Source organism: Panthera pardus, unplaced genomic scaffold (assembly GCF_024362965.1).
Source record: "Panthera pardus isolate Hobbes unplaced genomic scaffold, ASM2436296v1 HiC_scaffold_16, whole genome shotgun sequence".
Classification (NCBI taxonomy): Eukaryota; Metazoa; Chordata; class Mammalia; order Carnivora; family Felidae; genus Panthera; species Panthera pardus.
This window is the reverse complement of record NW_026526721.1, coordinates 28035378-28053605: the sequence shown is the minus strand read 5'-3', so window position 1 is coordinate 28053605 and position 18228 is coordinate 28035378. Positions and strand designations below refer to the sequence as shown.

The 18228-nt window shown below is 39.9% G+C and overlaps 1 long non-coding RNA gene across 1 annotated transcript; it reads left to right on the top strand.

Annotated features, from left to right (window-relative positions):
* The first annotated feature begins 986 nt into the window (after window positions 1–986).
* LOC128777404 (uncharacterized) lies at window positions 987–17243 on the top strand. Its single transcript, XR_008422668.1, has 3 exons — window positions 987–1373; window positions 15728–16063; window positions 16851–17243. It is a non-coding gene; the product is annotated as an uncharacterized LOC128777404 (long non-coding RNA).
* Window positions 17244–18228: the final 985 nt, after the last annotated feature.

Sequence of the window (18228 nt, the reverse complement as noted above, 5' to 3'; positions counted from 1 at the left end):
TCAGAGCTTGTCAAATCTAAAGCTGGTATCGTACATATTTCTTGAGTGGTGCATTGTTATTCAGTAGGAATCCTGAGTATTGAAAAAGTTAGAGCAAATGTAAAACCTGTTTTATACAATAAATAGGCTTCTGAGCAATCAGTATTATAGAAATCAGATTAGACTTAAATGCAATAGAGTAAACTGTACATTTGTAAAATAAAGAATAAATCTGTAAGCAACAAAGTGATAATTAATTCATTTATATATATGTTTAAACTTTGTTGCTGAATTGGACTTTTTTGAAGCCAAGGATGTGCCTTGCTTGCGGTCATAAAATGGGTGGAATTAAGACACACTTTGCGAAGATGAAAAGTTTCTATAAGAAGACCTCACACAAAAATTGTCTTGAAATCTATCATTTGAAAGTGCTAGTCCTTTTCTTTAAGCTTCATAGCTCATTTATGGGTTGGGTATTCTGCAAAATTAATTCATTGCCCATAGTTAATATATATCCTCGACATACTGTCTGGTGGCTTATATGGCTAATGCTTTAGCTGTCATAATTATTGATCCAATTTCATAAAATAAGTCAGATACAAAAAAAAATCAGGTTCTTTACTAAGATACCTGGTGAGGCTATAGAATTAAAAAAAAAATTACTGAAGCCTGTTTGGTGGCTAATACCTTGCAGAGTGAGAAAATTACTCATTATGTTAAGTAATGTCTTCTATCAGCATGTAAATAACTTGAGTGATTGCTTAGAAAGAAAACTACTCCAAAGAGAAAATTAATGTATCTGATTTGTTTATTTATTCATCTAATTTAGGGCCAAAATATTTTTGGACTGATACTAGATATGAAAATGTGTCACTGAAATTTATTGGAGCTCAGAGCTAGAGACCTTCCCTATAAATACAGATTTAAATAGTCGCATGCTTGGTTATCTCTGATAAGTTAAATCAGATAAGATATTTAATATATAATTCTCCCTTGTATATTAGAAGACAGTCTTCCCCGTCTCTCTGTTTCTGTTAGTTGTAGCTTGGATGGGAAATTAAAAGTTAATTTTGTCTTTGTCCTTCTGTCTTTTTCTTATCAACAATGCCTGGGAGGCATGGTAAAGTATGCTGAGAGTGACCTTCAGTTTCCTCATATCATCTTGACACAAATGAGCCAGGCACTTGTAATTTTCATTATTCGCCACAAGAAGAGGAGCTTCTCTCAGTAGGAAATATACAACATCCAAAAATATAGAGGTATTTTATGTATCTCATGAGTGATTACTTAAAGAAGGTTGAAGGGTTGGAGAATCAATGGAGAAGGTGACGAGTGAAGGAGAGAAAATTATAGCCAAACTGCCACCATGCAGAGGGTGACGTGATTTACCCAAGGTGAGTAGCAGAACTTCTCTTTAGGGGCACAGTCAGAACTGGAACCCAGAGATCCTGGCTTCTGGTGCAGAATACCTTCTCCAATTCCATCCTGCCTGAGTGGACAGAAAAGCAAATGAACTTCCTTTGTCAAATGGGGCAAGATAACTGTTTTTGGTGCTGCGTCTCCACATGTCAGCATGTCATGTTGTTTCTTTACCTCTGCCCTATTCATATTTTTGTTTCTCTTGACTGAAGTCAGAAGGCACTGCTTGTAAGGACACAAAGTGGCCCCATGTCAACTTTCCCCCTGTAAATTATTTTTATGAGCATACCAACCAAGGGCATATCTAGAACACATGATCGCTTTTGGCATCTAACCTACCCTTCTCTCCCCCCATCCTCTTACCACCATTTTATGGGTAAAAAACACTTTTTCTCATCATTCTTCTCAAACAGGATCCTTGAAACTACTGTAATGTATAATGTTAATATATCAACTACCAAAGGAAAAAAAAAAAGTAACCTGATGAAAGTAGGCATCTGGGAGTTCAGGCTTCTGAAATCAACTCCCATTTCTTGGGATATGGAACACGTGACTTCAGGCTATTCCTGCATCACTTTTCACTCCCCAGTAAAAAGCTGATTTTAGAAGGATGTCCTGTTCAAAAGTTGCTACACTAAGAATGTTAGAACTACAAGTTTTCTGCATCTATGGCTGAATAGATAGGTGGGGTTGCTAATGACTTTCTTGCATGTTCGATGAAAAATGCTGTGTAAAGATCTTAACCTGGATTTTCTGTGTGACCCCTACGTGTTCAATAAACACAGTGCAGGGCATCTGAATTCAGCAAAGGACACTGAGCTGTAGTCTGTGCCCTTGGGATTCTTCTTTATAAACATGCCAGAGCAGAGATAGTGACCTCATGCTTCCCAGGGAACATCTTCACTGGTTGTCCTGAAGTCACCTCAAACTCAACACGTCCAAAATAGAACACAGTCCTTCTCACACATTCATGGTCACATCATGGGGTCACATCATTCCTCCGTTTGCTAGGACCAGAAGTCCCACTTTCGTGCCAATGACCAATTGTTTCTGGGTCTGTCCTGTCTCTTATATCTATACCTTCCATTTCTCTCCCAACATCACTAGCTTGGTGCAGGCTGGAATTACCTCTTGCTTTGACTTTTGTAATGACCTCACAGATGGTCTCTGCAAATGCAGATTCTCCCTCACCAGCCCACCTTCTGTGTTGCTAACAGGATAGCCTCCTAAAACACTCAAATGTTAACCACCTTCCCCAAAACTTTCATGGGCTCTTTGCTGCCTACAGAATAAATTCCAACATTCTCAGTCTTGCAGACAAAGCCCTTTTGTAATTGGGGCCCACCATGCCTTTTACAGGCTCATCTGAGACTAGATCACTAATGAAATAAAACAATTTCCTTCAAAAACGTGCTATGTTCTTCAGCCCCTAAGTCTCTTCTCAAACTATCCCCCTAAAAGAATTCTCTTCCCATTTGAACTACCTTTTAAGATCTACCAAACTTTTATATCCTTATTAGGAAGATTGGGTAAGTGTCATCCCAAGATGGAATCCTAGCAGTTGCCCCTTATTCAAATATACAATCAAATCATAAAACATGTAATGATGAGAAAATATGATGTGGGAATTGTTGGCTGGATATCAATAGGCAAGATTCCATTACAATGTGGCATGTTCGGAGGACAAAAATCACACTGGAAAACATGACCCACGCATCAGTTGTACTACTGAGAAAACTACATATATATATATATATATATATATATATATATATATTATGTATATATTACTGTAATCGGGGATGAAAGTTAAGGAAGGTGAGAAGGCAGATGTAAATGATGAATGGAAGGTCTTCAGTGGTCTTTGTTTCACAATTAACCTAAGGTGGGGGGGGGGGGTTGAAAAAAGTTTTATTCCAACACTCACAATTCCTATACTTCCATTGTATAGGAAGATGAGATTTAGAGAGTAAATTAAATTTTCTTGCACTTCATTTGTTTCTTTCAAATGTATTTACCAAAGCACATTTTAAGGGAGGGGTGGGAAATGTCAGTTACACAAGAAAATCTATCCTCTGCCCGACTGAAGAAATTGTTCAAATGAAGTGCATTCTTTCATAAGCACTGCTTCCTAATGTAGCCAGGGTCAGTAAGGGCTTAGGTTATTAGTTATGTAATCCCTGGTTCCTCAAACTGCAGTTTTGATTTGAACACATGGTTTCAATTAGTTACTTCAGTTTTTGCCTCTAGATGTATTTCATTTTTAGGATCAAGAGAGGCTCAGACAATCACAGCATTTTAGAGCCACTCCTAATTTCACAAATATACACCTGACCCCCAAGAGGTAACTTTACCACAGACACAGCTCTCAGCCCAGTTCTCTTTCCATAACATCACTTGTAGGTTGAATTATGTTCCCCAAAAAGATTTGTTGAAGTCCTCAGCCCTGGCATCTGTGAATGTGATCTTATTTGGAAAAGTCTTTGTAGACATGATGAAGACGTAAGTTAAAGTGAGGTCCTATGAAGCAGGTGGACCTTTAATCCAATATGACTGAGGTCATGACAAGAAGAAGAAAAGAAGAGTGCCTGGGTGGATTAGTTGGTTAAGCATCTGACTTTGGCTCAGGTCATGATCTCACAGTTCCTGAGTCTGAGCCCCACATCGGGCTGTGTGCTGTCAGCATGGAGCCCACTTCAGATCCTCTGTCCTCCCTCTTTCTCTGCACCTTCTCTGCTCATGCTCTCCCTCCCTCAAAAAGAAATAAACGTTAAAAGAAGAAGAAGAAAAAAGACATGGAGACAGACACACGGGGGAACACCATGTAACAATAGAGGCAATCCATGGTGTCCCAGGAATTGTTGGCTCCCACCAGAAGCTAGGAAGAGGCACGAAAGGATTCTACCCGGGATTTCAGAGGAAGCATGGTCCTCTTGGCAACTCAATATTGGACTTTTAGCCCTCAGAGCTGTGAGAGAATACATTTCTATTTTTTTTTAATGTTAATTTTTGAGAAAGAGAGAGAGTGTGAGTGGGGTAGGGGCAGAGAGAGAAGGAGACACAGAATCCAAAGCAGGCTCCAGGCTCTGAGCTGTCAGCACAGAGCCTGACATGGGGCTCGAACTCACGAACTGCGAGATCATGACCTGAGCTGAAGTCAGATGCTTCACCGACTGAGCCACCCAGTTCCTACTGTTTTAAATCTGACTTGTGGTACTTTGTTACAGCAGACCTTGGAAACGAAGACACCACTTGCCATCTTTTGATTGCTCATTTTTGTTTTTATCATGTTCTTTTGGGGAATCTCAAAACAACTTGGGTAGTGTCTGGGTGCCAGACACTGCCTTTCCACTGGTGAAATCATCACCTCCGTCACCCTCCACCTGCTGCTCCTGAAGTACATCTCTTCTGACCTTTGGGGCCATTGTCATCCATAATGTCACATGAAATCTTATGTCTGCCAGTATGTTTGGTCCAATGAGCACTTTAAATTCTGATCCCTGGATGCTTCTATAAGCTGCCTGATGGTACTGTAATACATGCCAGCCCTACCTCTCCATGTTGCTGTGAATCTAGTGGCATAAAAATAATTTTACAAGTGTAATATTACTGGGCTAACATTTATTTAATACTTCTATGTGCCTAGGACTATGCAGATGCTTTACATATGCTGTCTTGTTCAATTCTCACACACACACAAAAAAACCTTGAAAGTAGATGTTACCATCATCTATGCCCATTTGACAGATCATAGAAATCGAAGCACAGGTTAAATGGCTTGCCCAAGGCCAGATGGCAGGAGAACACTGGAGCTTGGATTTCAAGCTACATCTGACAGCTTCCAAAGTTCACGGATTCCCCTCTATACTGTAGTGTAGGCAATGACCCTAAACTATTTACCTTAGAAACTCACCTTGAAAACCCCCTTACTTACCATAAGAATTTAGTCACAACCTTTTTTTCTAGCCTCGTTTCTTGTTATCACCCCCACCACATACACACACACATACACACACATACACGTGTAGACACACTCACTAGCTACAGAAGTATTTTCACCTTGGCTGGAATACACAAGGCTCTTTTATCTCTGTTTATTTTCCACATTCTGTTCTTTGACCCCAGATACCATCCCCGTGCCCTTGCATATTTCAAGGAAACATCAACTTCTCTGAGTCCCAAATGCTCCACAGGTAGCTACTCCCTTCCTGCATCACTTACTCAAGCTTATACTCTGATACTGGCCTTGGACTAGGATGAGGCTATGAGCCACGGTCAGAACAGTTGAGGAGACACTCACTCTTGGGTTTCAGGGGCAGAATAATCTCTAAGTTCTTACTTTTTATTCATTCCTTGAACATATCATCTCCTGGAGCAGATTCTGTTAGGGTGAGGGTAGAGAAAATACAGATGGGGGAGACAGAGAAAACTATGCCCCCAGACAAGGAAGAGAGCAAAGCTGGATGGTGTTATGGGCAGCAGGACCTTGGCAGGGCCCCTACAAGATAGCAGAACCACATTTTGGGAAGGGGTGGCTACCTTCATATCTAAGAACCTGGTCTTAGGGATCTGGCTCCCAGGTCCTCAAGGATCCAGTAGCCTATCTGTACCATGGAAGTAATGGGGCTTCTAGACCTGAAGCAACCAGCCAGGCTTAGACCATGGGCATCCAGGATAGTCTGTGTGGACAGATTGCAGGGGATCTCCTCACATGCTCTGGGCTAAAAAAAAACCACAGGACCTTTGCGTGACAGAGGGACAAAGCAGGAAGGGATCCTCAGTGATGACTGAAATTGAACCTCTCAGATGCTCTGTAAGATGAGAGTTCAGAGTAGCATTTAATCTCCTTAACAAAACAAGCAAACAAACGAAAAAACAGACACATGATGTTTATTGCACATACACCTCAGTTGGTGAGTCATGAGCCACACCCAAAGCATTTGTTTCCATATCTGCCTCCGGCACTGGATATGAGCTTCTCCAGGGCAAAAACTGATATTTTTTGTCTTTGCATTTTCAACACACTCCTCCCCCCCCCCCCAAAAGTGCCTACGGTAAAGCAAGTCCTAAAGAGATGCCTGCTAAATGGATGAATGAATAAATGAATTAATTGAACAAGCAGTTAATCAGTCTCTATGGGTTCTTCATGTCCTTAGATTCTAGGAAAGAAATGAAAAAGTACCAGATTCTCCAACTTGTCTTTATTTGGAAATGGAGCTGAAGCCCAGGGAAGAGGAGAAAGCAAAGACGGAATGGGGTTACGACCTTAGAAGGGCTTCTTCTTTCTTTAGGCATTTGAGTCAAGAGGATGAATGAGTGAATCTTCCTCCCCTTTTATTTGGGATAGCACTAGCTTCCTCCAGACCATATGTGACATCAAGGAATTGGGCTGGGTAGCTACATCAGAGAATTTGATAGAGGTCTGCTGGAAGTCACCAAGAAGTGAGCCTCAGGGGAATTCTGTTAGCAAAATAGCACTGTCTCTCTATTTCTCTTCATGCCCACTGAGAACTCAGAGCTCTACTAGCTGGTTCTTCCAGGTGTGTCCATTCTGGACGGCCATGACCAGGATAATTTGAGTGGGGGAATTTCTGCTCATAATTGTGTAGTTACTGGGATTCCAAACACCAAGGACACCAGGACACAAAAGAATATTCTATGATAGCAAGGTTTCATGAGATTTCTTTTATGTGCAATTGTTGGGACTTCTCTCCAGGACCAGATAAGATCATCAAAGACCAAACTGTGAAAATATTTCAGGGAGCCATCAGGAACACGAAAGGGACCAAAAACTTCTCATGGTAATTAGTAAACCAGCATACTGCTCTCTGGTCTCTTTCTAGCTTTCCCACTACAAGGAATTAGGCTGACAATTTTATCATAACCAGGGTGTGTCACAGGGAGCACTGGCTTCCTAAAATCTTTAACCAACTGTGGAATTTCATTCTTCTTTCTGTTCCTAGGGATCCTGAGAGCCCCTTTCCTCTCAGGAGTGGATATCAGGAGTGGTTTAGCTCCTAATTAAATTGTTTCCTTTAAGACAAATGAATAATCTGGCCATTAGCTCCCAGTTCCAAAGGTCTTATCCTCTTTAACCATCGGTTAGAGCTGAAGTGTCCTGCCTGTCCCAAGAGGGAAGACATGGAGGCCAGGAACCTCTAACCCCCTAGGGCTACTTGGCCATATTCCTTCTTCCTTCTACACCCATTTTTGAGGTAAGAGTCATCCCCATTCCTGCTTCTTTTAGGTTCTGCTGGAGTTGGGAGGATTAGGCAATGGACGTGACTGAAATGCTCCAGCCCCACCCTTGGGTCAGGGCTATTGGCCAGGTTACTCATAAGAGGTCACTGTGGCTGTCTGCTGCCACTCAGCCCAGGCTGAAGCCACTAGCCACAGATTACAGATACACAAGGGCAAAGACCTAGGGGTCCGGCTCTATTAGTTATAGGACCAGTTTGTCATGGTGACCAGATGGATGCTTCAATGACTGAGCGGCCCTCCTCACGTGCTCCTGGGTTCAAGGCCAGAAACACAGATTTTGAAACCAAGAGAAATAGAAAGAGACCTTAGAAACCAAGAGAGAATAAGAAAAGTGCTCTAAGATTTACAGACTAGAGAAAACAATTTTGCCTTTACGAGAATGTTTTTGATTTCTGATAGAAATATTATATATTCGTTACATTCATGAGCCCAATATTGACCTGACCATGGCTTTTAATTACAGTGTTCAGATAAACCTGTAATTCCTTTATCAAGGAATAAAGTCAGATGAAATTAGATATAAATAAAACCAGTGTCTCTAAGCTGAAAATCTCCTGGACGCTTAGGGTTCACTTTCAAAGTTCAACGGCAATTTGTCTACCTTCTTGACCTCCTCTAAAACGTGTCTGCTTTTCCCTCAAGTGTTAGCAATCATGATGTGCTAAATTTTTTCCCCCTACTTTATTTCGAGGCTTTTCAGTTTTGTCTCATTGGTCATGTTTTTTTAAGCTGCAACTTGCCTGTGGGTCTATCTTTCCAGATACTGGATACACCCTGTGTGTTTAAATAGGCACTTTGAAAAGAAAGGTTTCATTTACATCATTATAAGTTTGGGTAAATTCACCATTGCATTTGGGTTAAAAGAAGAATAATCGATGATCTAACTTCCATCACCTCCTCACTGCCTTGAGTTTCTTTGACTCGCAAAGTGTAGAGAAAGTTGGAGATTGCTTTTTGCTCTAAGCACCTTTTATTTTTTTATTTGTTTTGTAAGATACTCTTTGGTACTGATGCACTTCCTTAACATCATCCGTAGAAAGATAGGTATCAATGCCCTGGTAGAAATGTCCAGACAACCAGAACCTGTTACTGGGTTCTAGTTTATTCTTCACTTGCTCCATAATCCATTTAAAACAGAAGAATGAAAGTGATCATAGAAATAGGTTAGGTATCATAGAAATAGGTTAGGTAAGGGGAAAGGAAGACAGAAATGCTTACAAATTGCAAACAGGAAAGAGAAATGAGGACAACAGAGCTTCAGAACGGCTGCAAACACATTCATAAACAAACAGAGGCGGCCCTGGAACAATTCATGTTTGTCTTTGCTCCGATGGTGCAATGTGGTCTAGTGGTCCGACCAACTGGGAATCCAGGGCCTGGGTTCTCAGTTTTGCCGTAGACTTGCTGTTCTGCACTGAACGGCCTTGGGCTGGATGGATTTGGGCAGGGTTTCTTGATCTGAGAGATAGGCAGATTTCCCGACTGCCGGGCTCAATGTTTGTAAGCGGACAGGTGGCAAAGGGGTGAAGGGCAGTATTAGAACCAAAGCAAGATTGTCATACATGAACAATCAGTCCAAGGAGTTTTACCTTCACCGGCACATTTAAAGTCAAACCCCAATCCTCTCGGCCCTGTACAGTGTATGTGTTTGTTTGTTTGTTTTGTTGAGGTCTCTGATAATCTCGGCAGTTTGGAGACGGGTAGGAGTGTGCGTGAGGAGCAAATGGGGTCATCTACTCACAGTCTGCCAGTGTTCAGTGTTTTGCGCATACTCTCGCCCCACGCCCAGCACCAGGTCTTAATTTTTCCTTAGGAATTCATATTGTAGTGTTAGATTTTATAATTAGCAAGACTAGTTTTGCGTATTTTTCTCAAAATGATAGCACGTTTACATATCATAAAGGAAAATATTCAGACCTATCTGAAGTTCTTTTTAAATGCACCCCTGTTTAAAGAAAACCCCACTTCTATTAAAATACGGAGCTACTTGGAGTTTCGCCGAGCCTGCTGATCAGTGAAATCCATAAATAGTTAAGAGCCTCCAGCCCATGTTAAAGAGGAAGTAAAATGGACTGATCTCATGACCCCAAAACACACCGGATACTGCAAACTAATTGACTTTTTACTTGGTATTTAAGCAAACTATTTTAGAGTGAGAATTCGGTTATTTCTGAATTGTTTTTATGTCTTAACATCGGAGTCAAATAAACTTGAAAATAATTATGCTTTCTTTGATTTCAAAGTGCAGGCTTTAATGAGAAAATTATTGCTTTTGTTTTTTAAATCATGTAGCCACTCAAGAGGAATTGTATCAAAACTATTGCTTTTAAGCCTTATGAACAAGTTACAAAATATAAGAGCTAATTCTTTAAAATGTATGTTTTATGTTTAGAAGTTTTGTTTGTTTGTTTGTTTGTTTGTTTTAATTTTGGGCATTGTTTTCCACTTAGAGCTCATTTCTGGCTTAGAGAGCCTAGAAAAATGGTCTGAACAAATAGTAATTTTTTCCCCCTCTCCCTTCCTCCTTCCCTTCCCCCACCTTCTCACATTCTTCCTTTTTCTCTTTCCCATGCTCCCTTTTTTTTTTCTCCAACATGTTTGAGCTCCTACTGTATACCTGGTATTATAATGCCGAGTGCCTTGAATTTAAAGGTGAAAAGACCTGGGTTATTCAGAGAGCAAATCAGGGAGAGACCCAGGACAGGAAGCCGCACTAGATATGGAGAACCCCACTGGATACAGAGAACCTTCTCCATAGCTAGACAGAGAGACAGCCAGGCCGTAGGAAGTAGGGTTTCAGGGAGACCTTCTCAGAAGAGGTGAGCTTTGAACTGACACTAAAAGATAGGTAGTGATTAGCCAGGTACCTTAAAAATATGAAAGCTGGGAACAGCATACACGAAAACACAGAAAGAGAATACAAGTCAATGCATCTAATTTATTTGCAGGGGCGGGGGGGGTGGAATGTGGGGAAGGGGGAGTAAGAGATGAAGCTGGAGTCCCAGGCAAGGGTTTCCCATGTCACACTGTGAGATTCGGGTTGATTCTTACGGGCAAATGTGAGCCACTGAAGGTGATCACCGAAAAGAATGACAGGACCAGGTTTGCATTTTAGAAAGCTCACACTGGCATCTTCTAGATATCCAGAGGAGATAGGGGTTGAAATTGAGAGCTTCCAATAGATACTATGTCATATGAATGTAAATTTTCTTTCAGAATAAACCTGGGCTCATGCATTTATTCATGCAGCAAGCTTTAATTGAACACCTACTTTATGCAAGGCCTCTGGTTCAGTGCTGTGGTCAAGACAGAAAGAGATGAAACATAGTCACTGTAAGCCTCTCAGCATCCCTCCCAAATACCATCTTTTTTGTAAGATAAACTTCCTACTGCCTGAACCTTACCAGAGGACCCCCCCCCCACCCATACTGTGTATAATATACGTTTTGTGTACAACTTAACTCCACTCTTCTAGAAAATCTTTTCTTTTGTTTCAAAATGCAACAACTCTGATAAGTTAAATAGCATCCATCCTTCCCCTTCCTTAAAGAATATTTTCAGTGTCAATGGACATCTCCCCTGGTACCCATCAGTAACAAATCCTGTAACAAAATGAGGAAAAAAACTTCAGTCTTGTAAATCTGCACACCTCCCTGATCTAGGTGGATGAATTTCCTTCATTTCCAAGAATGTTCCAAGTGATAAAAGTTAATTTAAAAGGAAAAAAAAAAAAAAAAAAAAGGCTGGTTGAACATTCTCACTCTAATTCCACTTGTAGGAAATGAAGAAGAATAGAAATTAGCACCTATCTCGGTGGAGTGTCCTGAGAAATCACTGTGTGAAAATACAGAGTGTGATCTCAATCAGAAGCTTCTGCAATGAGATTTTGGAACTAAATATAGCCCCCATAAGCAGACTTGACTCATAAGTGGAGACAATTGATCTTACAATTAAATTTCTAGGGCTTTTTAGATAAAAGAAAATCCAAAATAATCTTTATTCATATCTTACACCAATCTCTTTAGGTTTTAGAAATCACAGCACTTGACAATTACACAGTCTTTTCTACAGGTACTTGTGCAAAACAATTCCATTTTCAAAAATTGGGAAAACCTTCTAAAATAAAATACCTCAAGGGAAATTTTTTTTAAAAATTGGAAACTCAGGTAGCACTGGAAATAAGAATACGAGCTGACCAAAATGGATGTCATACAAGGAACAACAATACCAAGCTGAATGCAGAACTCATAGTTTGCATATTAATAATGCAAGATCCATATACATTTATTCATAATAATTGAAGATAATTTGCCATGGAATAACTGAACCAGAACTAATTGTTGCTCTCTGCATTTTATTTTAATACTATAACCCGATCTTATAAAGATTTTCATAGTAAAATTTAATGTCAAGTCAATGCAGTATTAATATCTGATTATCTATTCATACAATACATATATTATGGATACTATGAACAAATTAAACACATCACTAATTACAAGTAGAGGCCTACTGTATTGGGGAAATAGGATTCTGTTTATTTCTTGGAAGAGAGCTTCAAAAATAATAATGGATCCTGAAGAATCTATAAAAATTATATGAAGATGACATTGTCAGCTATCAAAGATACTTCAAACTGCTTAAAGTTTATTTATTTGTTTCACCCACAAAGACAGGGAGCCTTCGCTGCCTTCCAGCTTCTTCTGCTCAATAGATTTGGTGCCATCGAACAGTTGAAATCAAAACAATGCTAAGAATGGAAAATTAAAATCAAGAAAATTGTTGAAACATAAAACCACCAGCACTGTTCTTGGTATCCAAAGACTTGACTTCAAATTGCCTCCACCAACAAATAGCTTCAAGGCCTTGACTACAGCACTCCTTTACTCTGGACCTCAGTTTACTTACCTATTAAATGTTAGACAATACTATACTATTTATATATTCCACTAATTGTGAGTAACAAAGCAAAACAATGGGATAAGAAATGTATAAGTGTGTGTCAAAGTATAAGGCAATGAAACTTTGCTACAGTGATCAGTACCATTCTTCCTGGATAGAGTTCTCTCTCTTCAGGTGGTTTCTTTACTTAGGTACTAAGAATACACAGGCTAGTCCAAGAAAAACCCACCCGAAATATTGTTGAAAGAAATATTTTTAAAATTTTAATCATCAGAAGGAAATATTTTGGTCTGGTTGAGGAACATCTATCTTTGATATTAGTTTGTTCGGATATTAGTCTATTCAGGTATGCAAGGGTAAGTAAAGTATGGCCTCTACCCAGAAGGCACAAAGACTTGTCATTTCAGAAAATCTATAAACTGAGAAATTTCTGTTCTATGAAGTTCCAGTTTATGGTTTGTAGGACTTTGACACCTACAATTTGACCACATGTCTTACCACCTCCTTGAGCGTACAGAGTTTTTGTGAGGACAGGCTTTCCAATGCCCCTTCCTAGCGCCACTAACACTGTGTTAAAACTGAGTATTGATGAGATGCCAATCTACTTAAAAGCTTTATTCAGTTCAAGTCAGTGCAGTTCAGCAAACATTTGTGTAGGGTTAATCCTGGGCTGGGAACTGTGCTAGGTACAGGGCAATTCAATAAGGATTTAGATATAGTCCAGGCCCTCCAGCAAATCCCACTGCCTATGAGATACTACCCAACTCCATGGGATGGCATTTGAGCTTAAGAAAACAAAACCCATCACCAACTTAATATTAGCCATGTAAAAAGACAGTTTTGAGGAAAATGGGGAAATTTAATATGGCCCTAGTATTAGGTGATACTTCAGAATTATCACTAATTTTGTTCATGATAACCGCATTGTGATTATATAAGATAATGCCCATCCATTTTAGAGACACATACTGAAATCAGAAGAGGTGAACTGATAGATGTCTGGGATATCCTTTTTAAAAAACTCAGGAAGGGGCGCCTGGGTGGCTCAGTCGGTTGAGCGTCCGACTTCGGCTCAGGTCACGATCTCGCAGTCCGTGAGCTCGAGCCCCGCGTCAGGCTCTGGGCTGATGGCTCAGAGCCTGGAGCCTGCTTCCGATTCTGTGTCTCCCTCTCTCTCTCTGCCCCTCCCCCGTTCATGCTCTGTCTCTCTCTGTCTCAAAAATAAATAAATGGTAAAAAAATTAAAAAAAAAAAAATTTAAAAACCCCAAAAAACTCAGGAAGAGGAGCATCTGGGTGGCTCAGTCAGTTGAGCATCCGACTTCAGCTCAGGTGACAGTCTCATGGCTTGTGAGTTCGAGCCCTGCGTTGGGCTCTGTGCTACTAGCTCAGAGCTTGGAGCCTGCTTTGGATTCTGTGTCCCTCTCTTGCTCTGCTTCTCCCCCGCTCATGCTTTCTCTCTCTCTCTCTCTCTCTCTCAAGAATAAATAAAAAACACTTAAAATTTTTTTTTAAAAACTCAGGAAGAAAAGAAAACAAGGTAGATAAAACAAATGTGCCACCAATTTGATAATCTTTAAATGTGGGTGATGGGCATTTATTTGAGGGATCATTTTATTATTCTCTCCCTTTTGTGAATGTTAGGAATCTTTCATAATAAACACAGTATAAAAATTGGTTGCCCTGTCTTCTAGCTTTTGTTGTTCTTCCCCTTTACCCAGGGTGAGTCTCAGCACTTCCAGTATTGGGCTACCTACTAATATATGGATCCTCAAGTAGCATTGGGCATCTCCAGTTCCTAGTTCAAAGCCATCTTTGAAGGCCTCACTCAGGCCACCTCTGCTGAGTGGCTCAGAAAAAACAAACAAACAAACAACAACGATTTCTCCCATCTTTGGGTACTCAGTACATGACTTATAATTCTTTTATGGTTTGTGTACAATTTATTATAATTATTACTTCTCTTTTCCTCTTGCTTGAATGGAAACTCCTGTAGATTGGACATCGTATCTTAATTGTCTTTCTTTCCCCTTACTCATCACAGTGTGACAGAGTCTCCATCATGTACGGCCCTTAAAAATGTCTGAGGGATGGTAGCATTATCAGTCTTCATGTTGCTTAGTACCTAGCACAATGGTCATGTTTGTGAGCTCAGTAAAGATCGCTTGAAAAGTATATTTTGGCAGCTAATCTGTGCAAATCACATTTGGCTATAGAACTATGGAACTAGGCAAAACTTAAGTGTATTTGTTTAGCTTAACCTAGCTACTGGAGCAATTTCCGAAGTCTCCTCATTCATTTCAGGTATCAGGCATTTGATTGAAGAGAGAGCCAGCAGAAAGTCATTTGGAGAATGCTGCATAACTAGGGCTCATTCTGGTGCAACACACAGTATGACTGTCCACAAAGCGGTCTTTGATTTACCAGGCAGTCTTTTGACAGAGCTCTTCTCCCTTCAGGGAGGTGTGGGTGGTAGAGCTGGTGACATGGGACAGGGGAGCAAAAAAACGTCACTCCAAATAAAGCAGCGAAGTGCTCCTGTGCAGTTATAATGCGATTCCATGAGATAAAGAAGATTTGCTTTTTACATTTACTTTCACAGAGATTAATTCCACACATCTTTGTAATAAGAAAATATTCTAGGGGCAAAACAAACGTGATACTTTCTAGAGGCCAACTCTATATACAAATTTAGACTTTGCTTAAAATAACAAGTTATCATGCAAGCCAATCTTGACAAGCTTTTAAAAATCGGCAAGGAAAATATATTTCATTCGTTTAAGTTGGCTGTCAGAGTCCAGTCTCAATACATGATTTACTTGGGCACGTGGCATGTGTTTTGAAAAATCAACCTCCTTTGGGAATTGTCCTCTTAAGATATTTATCCAGAGATGTGCAAGCTGTCAGTGAACACGACGCTTGAGCCAGAAATGGGCAAGTCTGGGTAAAGTGCAGTGGTTATGTAGTTTTTCTGTGTGTGTGTGTGTTTGACAGTTTTGGTCAAAAATATAGGTGTCATTTCCCTCAAGTAATCTTTATCATCTGTTGCCTCGGCTCATCTGAGGGTTCATAATTGTGTTGTTTCTCTTAGGACCAAGCTGAGAGTATAATGTTAAGCTTAATATAGAACTGTTTGGAGGCTTTTTTCTCCCCCCCCCATTCCACAGTTTCACCATGTGCATTTGTCCAAAGAAGGCGACAAAGTATTTTACAATATTTGACGACAGATTGTGACTTCCCACTTTACTGGCTTCCTTTGCCCACCCAGCAGCAGTATCTTCTGCGTTCCTTTAACCTGCAAAGTTATGACGGTGGCTGATTGTATTTGATAAAGATATCACCTTTCTGGAGCAATTCTTTACTAAGAATTTTAAACTTCATTATTATAAAAACTAGGGAAAACTACAGCTTACACATTTATTTTTTCCAGGCAAAATTCATTTGTCATGATGAAGGATTCCTCAGTTCTAAAGACTGAATATGCATAATAGATATACTTGGAGGTAAGTTTGCTTTAGGGTAGGAGTAAAGCTTCTAGCTCCTCGAGGAATAATGTGCCTTTGATTTGGAATACTTGGACACCCCTATGAGCATAAGTTAACTGAACATTTTTGTTACATTTAAGCCCCATTTTCTTGGGAATATAAACTCTGTATTTGTTATGGGACTTACGTATGGATTTGTATAGTCTATGATAGGTTAAACTTTGTGATTCAAATCGCTCTTACTTTTATGGGAAGTACTGTGCCATTTTCGATATGGTTATGTAAGTTACACAGTTTAGCAGCAGAATTACATTCATTCTCTCAGTGAATAATATTCTTCTAATAACAGCATATTTAGACCCAGATAGAAGTTGAGTTATTGTTCAAGTTTCATTTATTGAACAGAATAAGGACAAAATGCTGTTAGAAATTCAAAGAAAATCTTATGAAGTATACTTAGAGTCTATACTGTAAACCCTGTGTGTACGGCATCCTTGGGACTATGCAATGAAAACAGTGATGAGTAAACAATAAAACAAAAGTAAATCCACTTACCAAACCCAGAAAGGTGAAAGCACTTGATGAAACACAACTCCACAAGAAATCTGAAGTGCTGATAGAACTGTTACATAACCTTCAATTTATTTTAATAACGCTGGAAGGGCAGATGTCATAGCTGTTCCTGGAAATCTTTTTGAGGTTTCCAGGATGTGTTCCTATTACTTTTTTTTTTTTTTTAAAGCATCTACTATATTGTGCAACCTGCAACCAGCATTGACTAATTTATATTTTGTTTCCTCTTAAGGCTGACTCAGGATCAGTTCTCCTAAAAGAAGTTCAACTGAGTAGCATGTAGGAATCATATGCAAAGAAGCTTCTCGATGCAGGACAGAGCACAGCCTCAGGAAGGTCACACAGGTCAAGCTGATTACCTCCTCCAGCTCTGGCAAGCAGAGGGCTCAGCTGGGTTACCCAAGTTCACAAGGAGCTATTGACATTCAGCTTCAGCTCTCACTCATTACAGATCAGCAGGGGACTGTCTGGGCCTGAGGTTAACTCTTCCCTGCCCTCTTTCAAGATTGCAGTGAGGCTAAAAATGAAAAGAAGCTGCACGGTAACATGGACACAGTTTATGCCTGGTTATTATTCAAGAGATGAACCTTTTCAACCAATATCTAATAAACCTCTTCCAAGGGAAGCAACAATCGGCTTCATCATTTTGCAAGTAAATGTATTTGTCCCACATTTGTTCATTATGCAGTAAATGTTTATTTTGGAGGAGGATGGTAGTGGGGAGGATGTTTTATCTTCCCATGGATTATTCCCACTTCGGCTTTGAGAAAGGAAGCCCCATATGATTTCTAAAAAGATAATAGCATTTGTAATTCTCTGTCACTTAACAGTGCAGGTTTCCCCTGAATTCTTCATGTAAAACTAACCTCGGGGGGAAAAGCATAACGACCCATGACCTGAGAAGCGAAGTTTTAGGAAAGTTTGGAACCTCTCTATTAGGTTACAGCTCAGAGCCCTTTAGTGGTAAGCAAGTTCTGAACTTCAGGCTTTGATTTCCTGCTGACACATTAGGATCTTCCAGAAGTGACTTAACCTGTCTGCCTCTATAAACTCATTTGTAAATTGAAAATAATAGTTATTTTTTAATCCATAAAGAATGTCTTTCCAGTAGCTAGGGGAAGTCTGACTTCCTGTTAAATTCGAGGGTCATCTTTACCTTTGTTAACTCTCCATTCTTTAGCATTCTACTGGTCCTGGCACACACATTATGCTGAATCCTTGGTTCTCTTCTTTTATTCTTAATTACTCCTGCAAATGGCTGAAGATTTCACAGAGTAGAGGCCAATTTTTATTCTACTACTATACGTAACAAAAGCAAGTATCAAGCTTCCTTCAAGGGCCTTGCCCTTGCAAGACCCAAGCCCTACCTTTAAGGAGCTTAGAGTGTAGCCAGAAGACACAGAGTTAGAAAACAATGTGTTCACTTCTAGAAAATCCAAATGAATGATTCAAACTCCAGTTAGGTGAGTTAGGAGTTACCCAGTTAGATTTCTGACTATGTCAAATGACCTACCTAACTGCCAAATTCTACACTTGACGGGAGGAAATAAAAAGACTGCTTATGTAGATTCTCAGAATCATGACTTTAATCACAAATGCAAACAGAAATC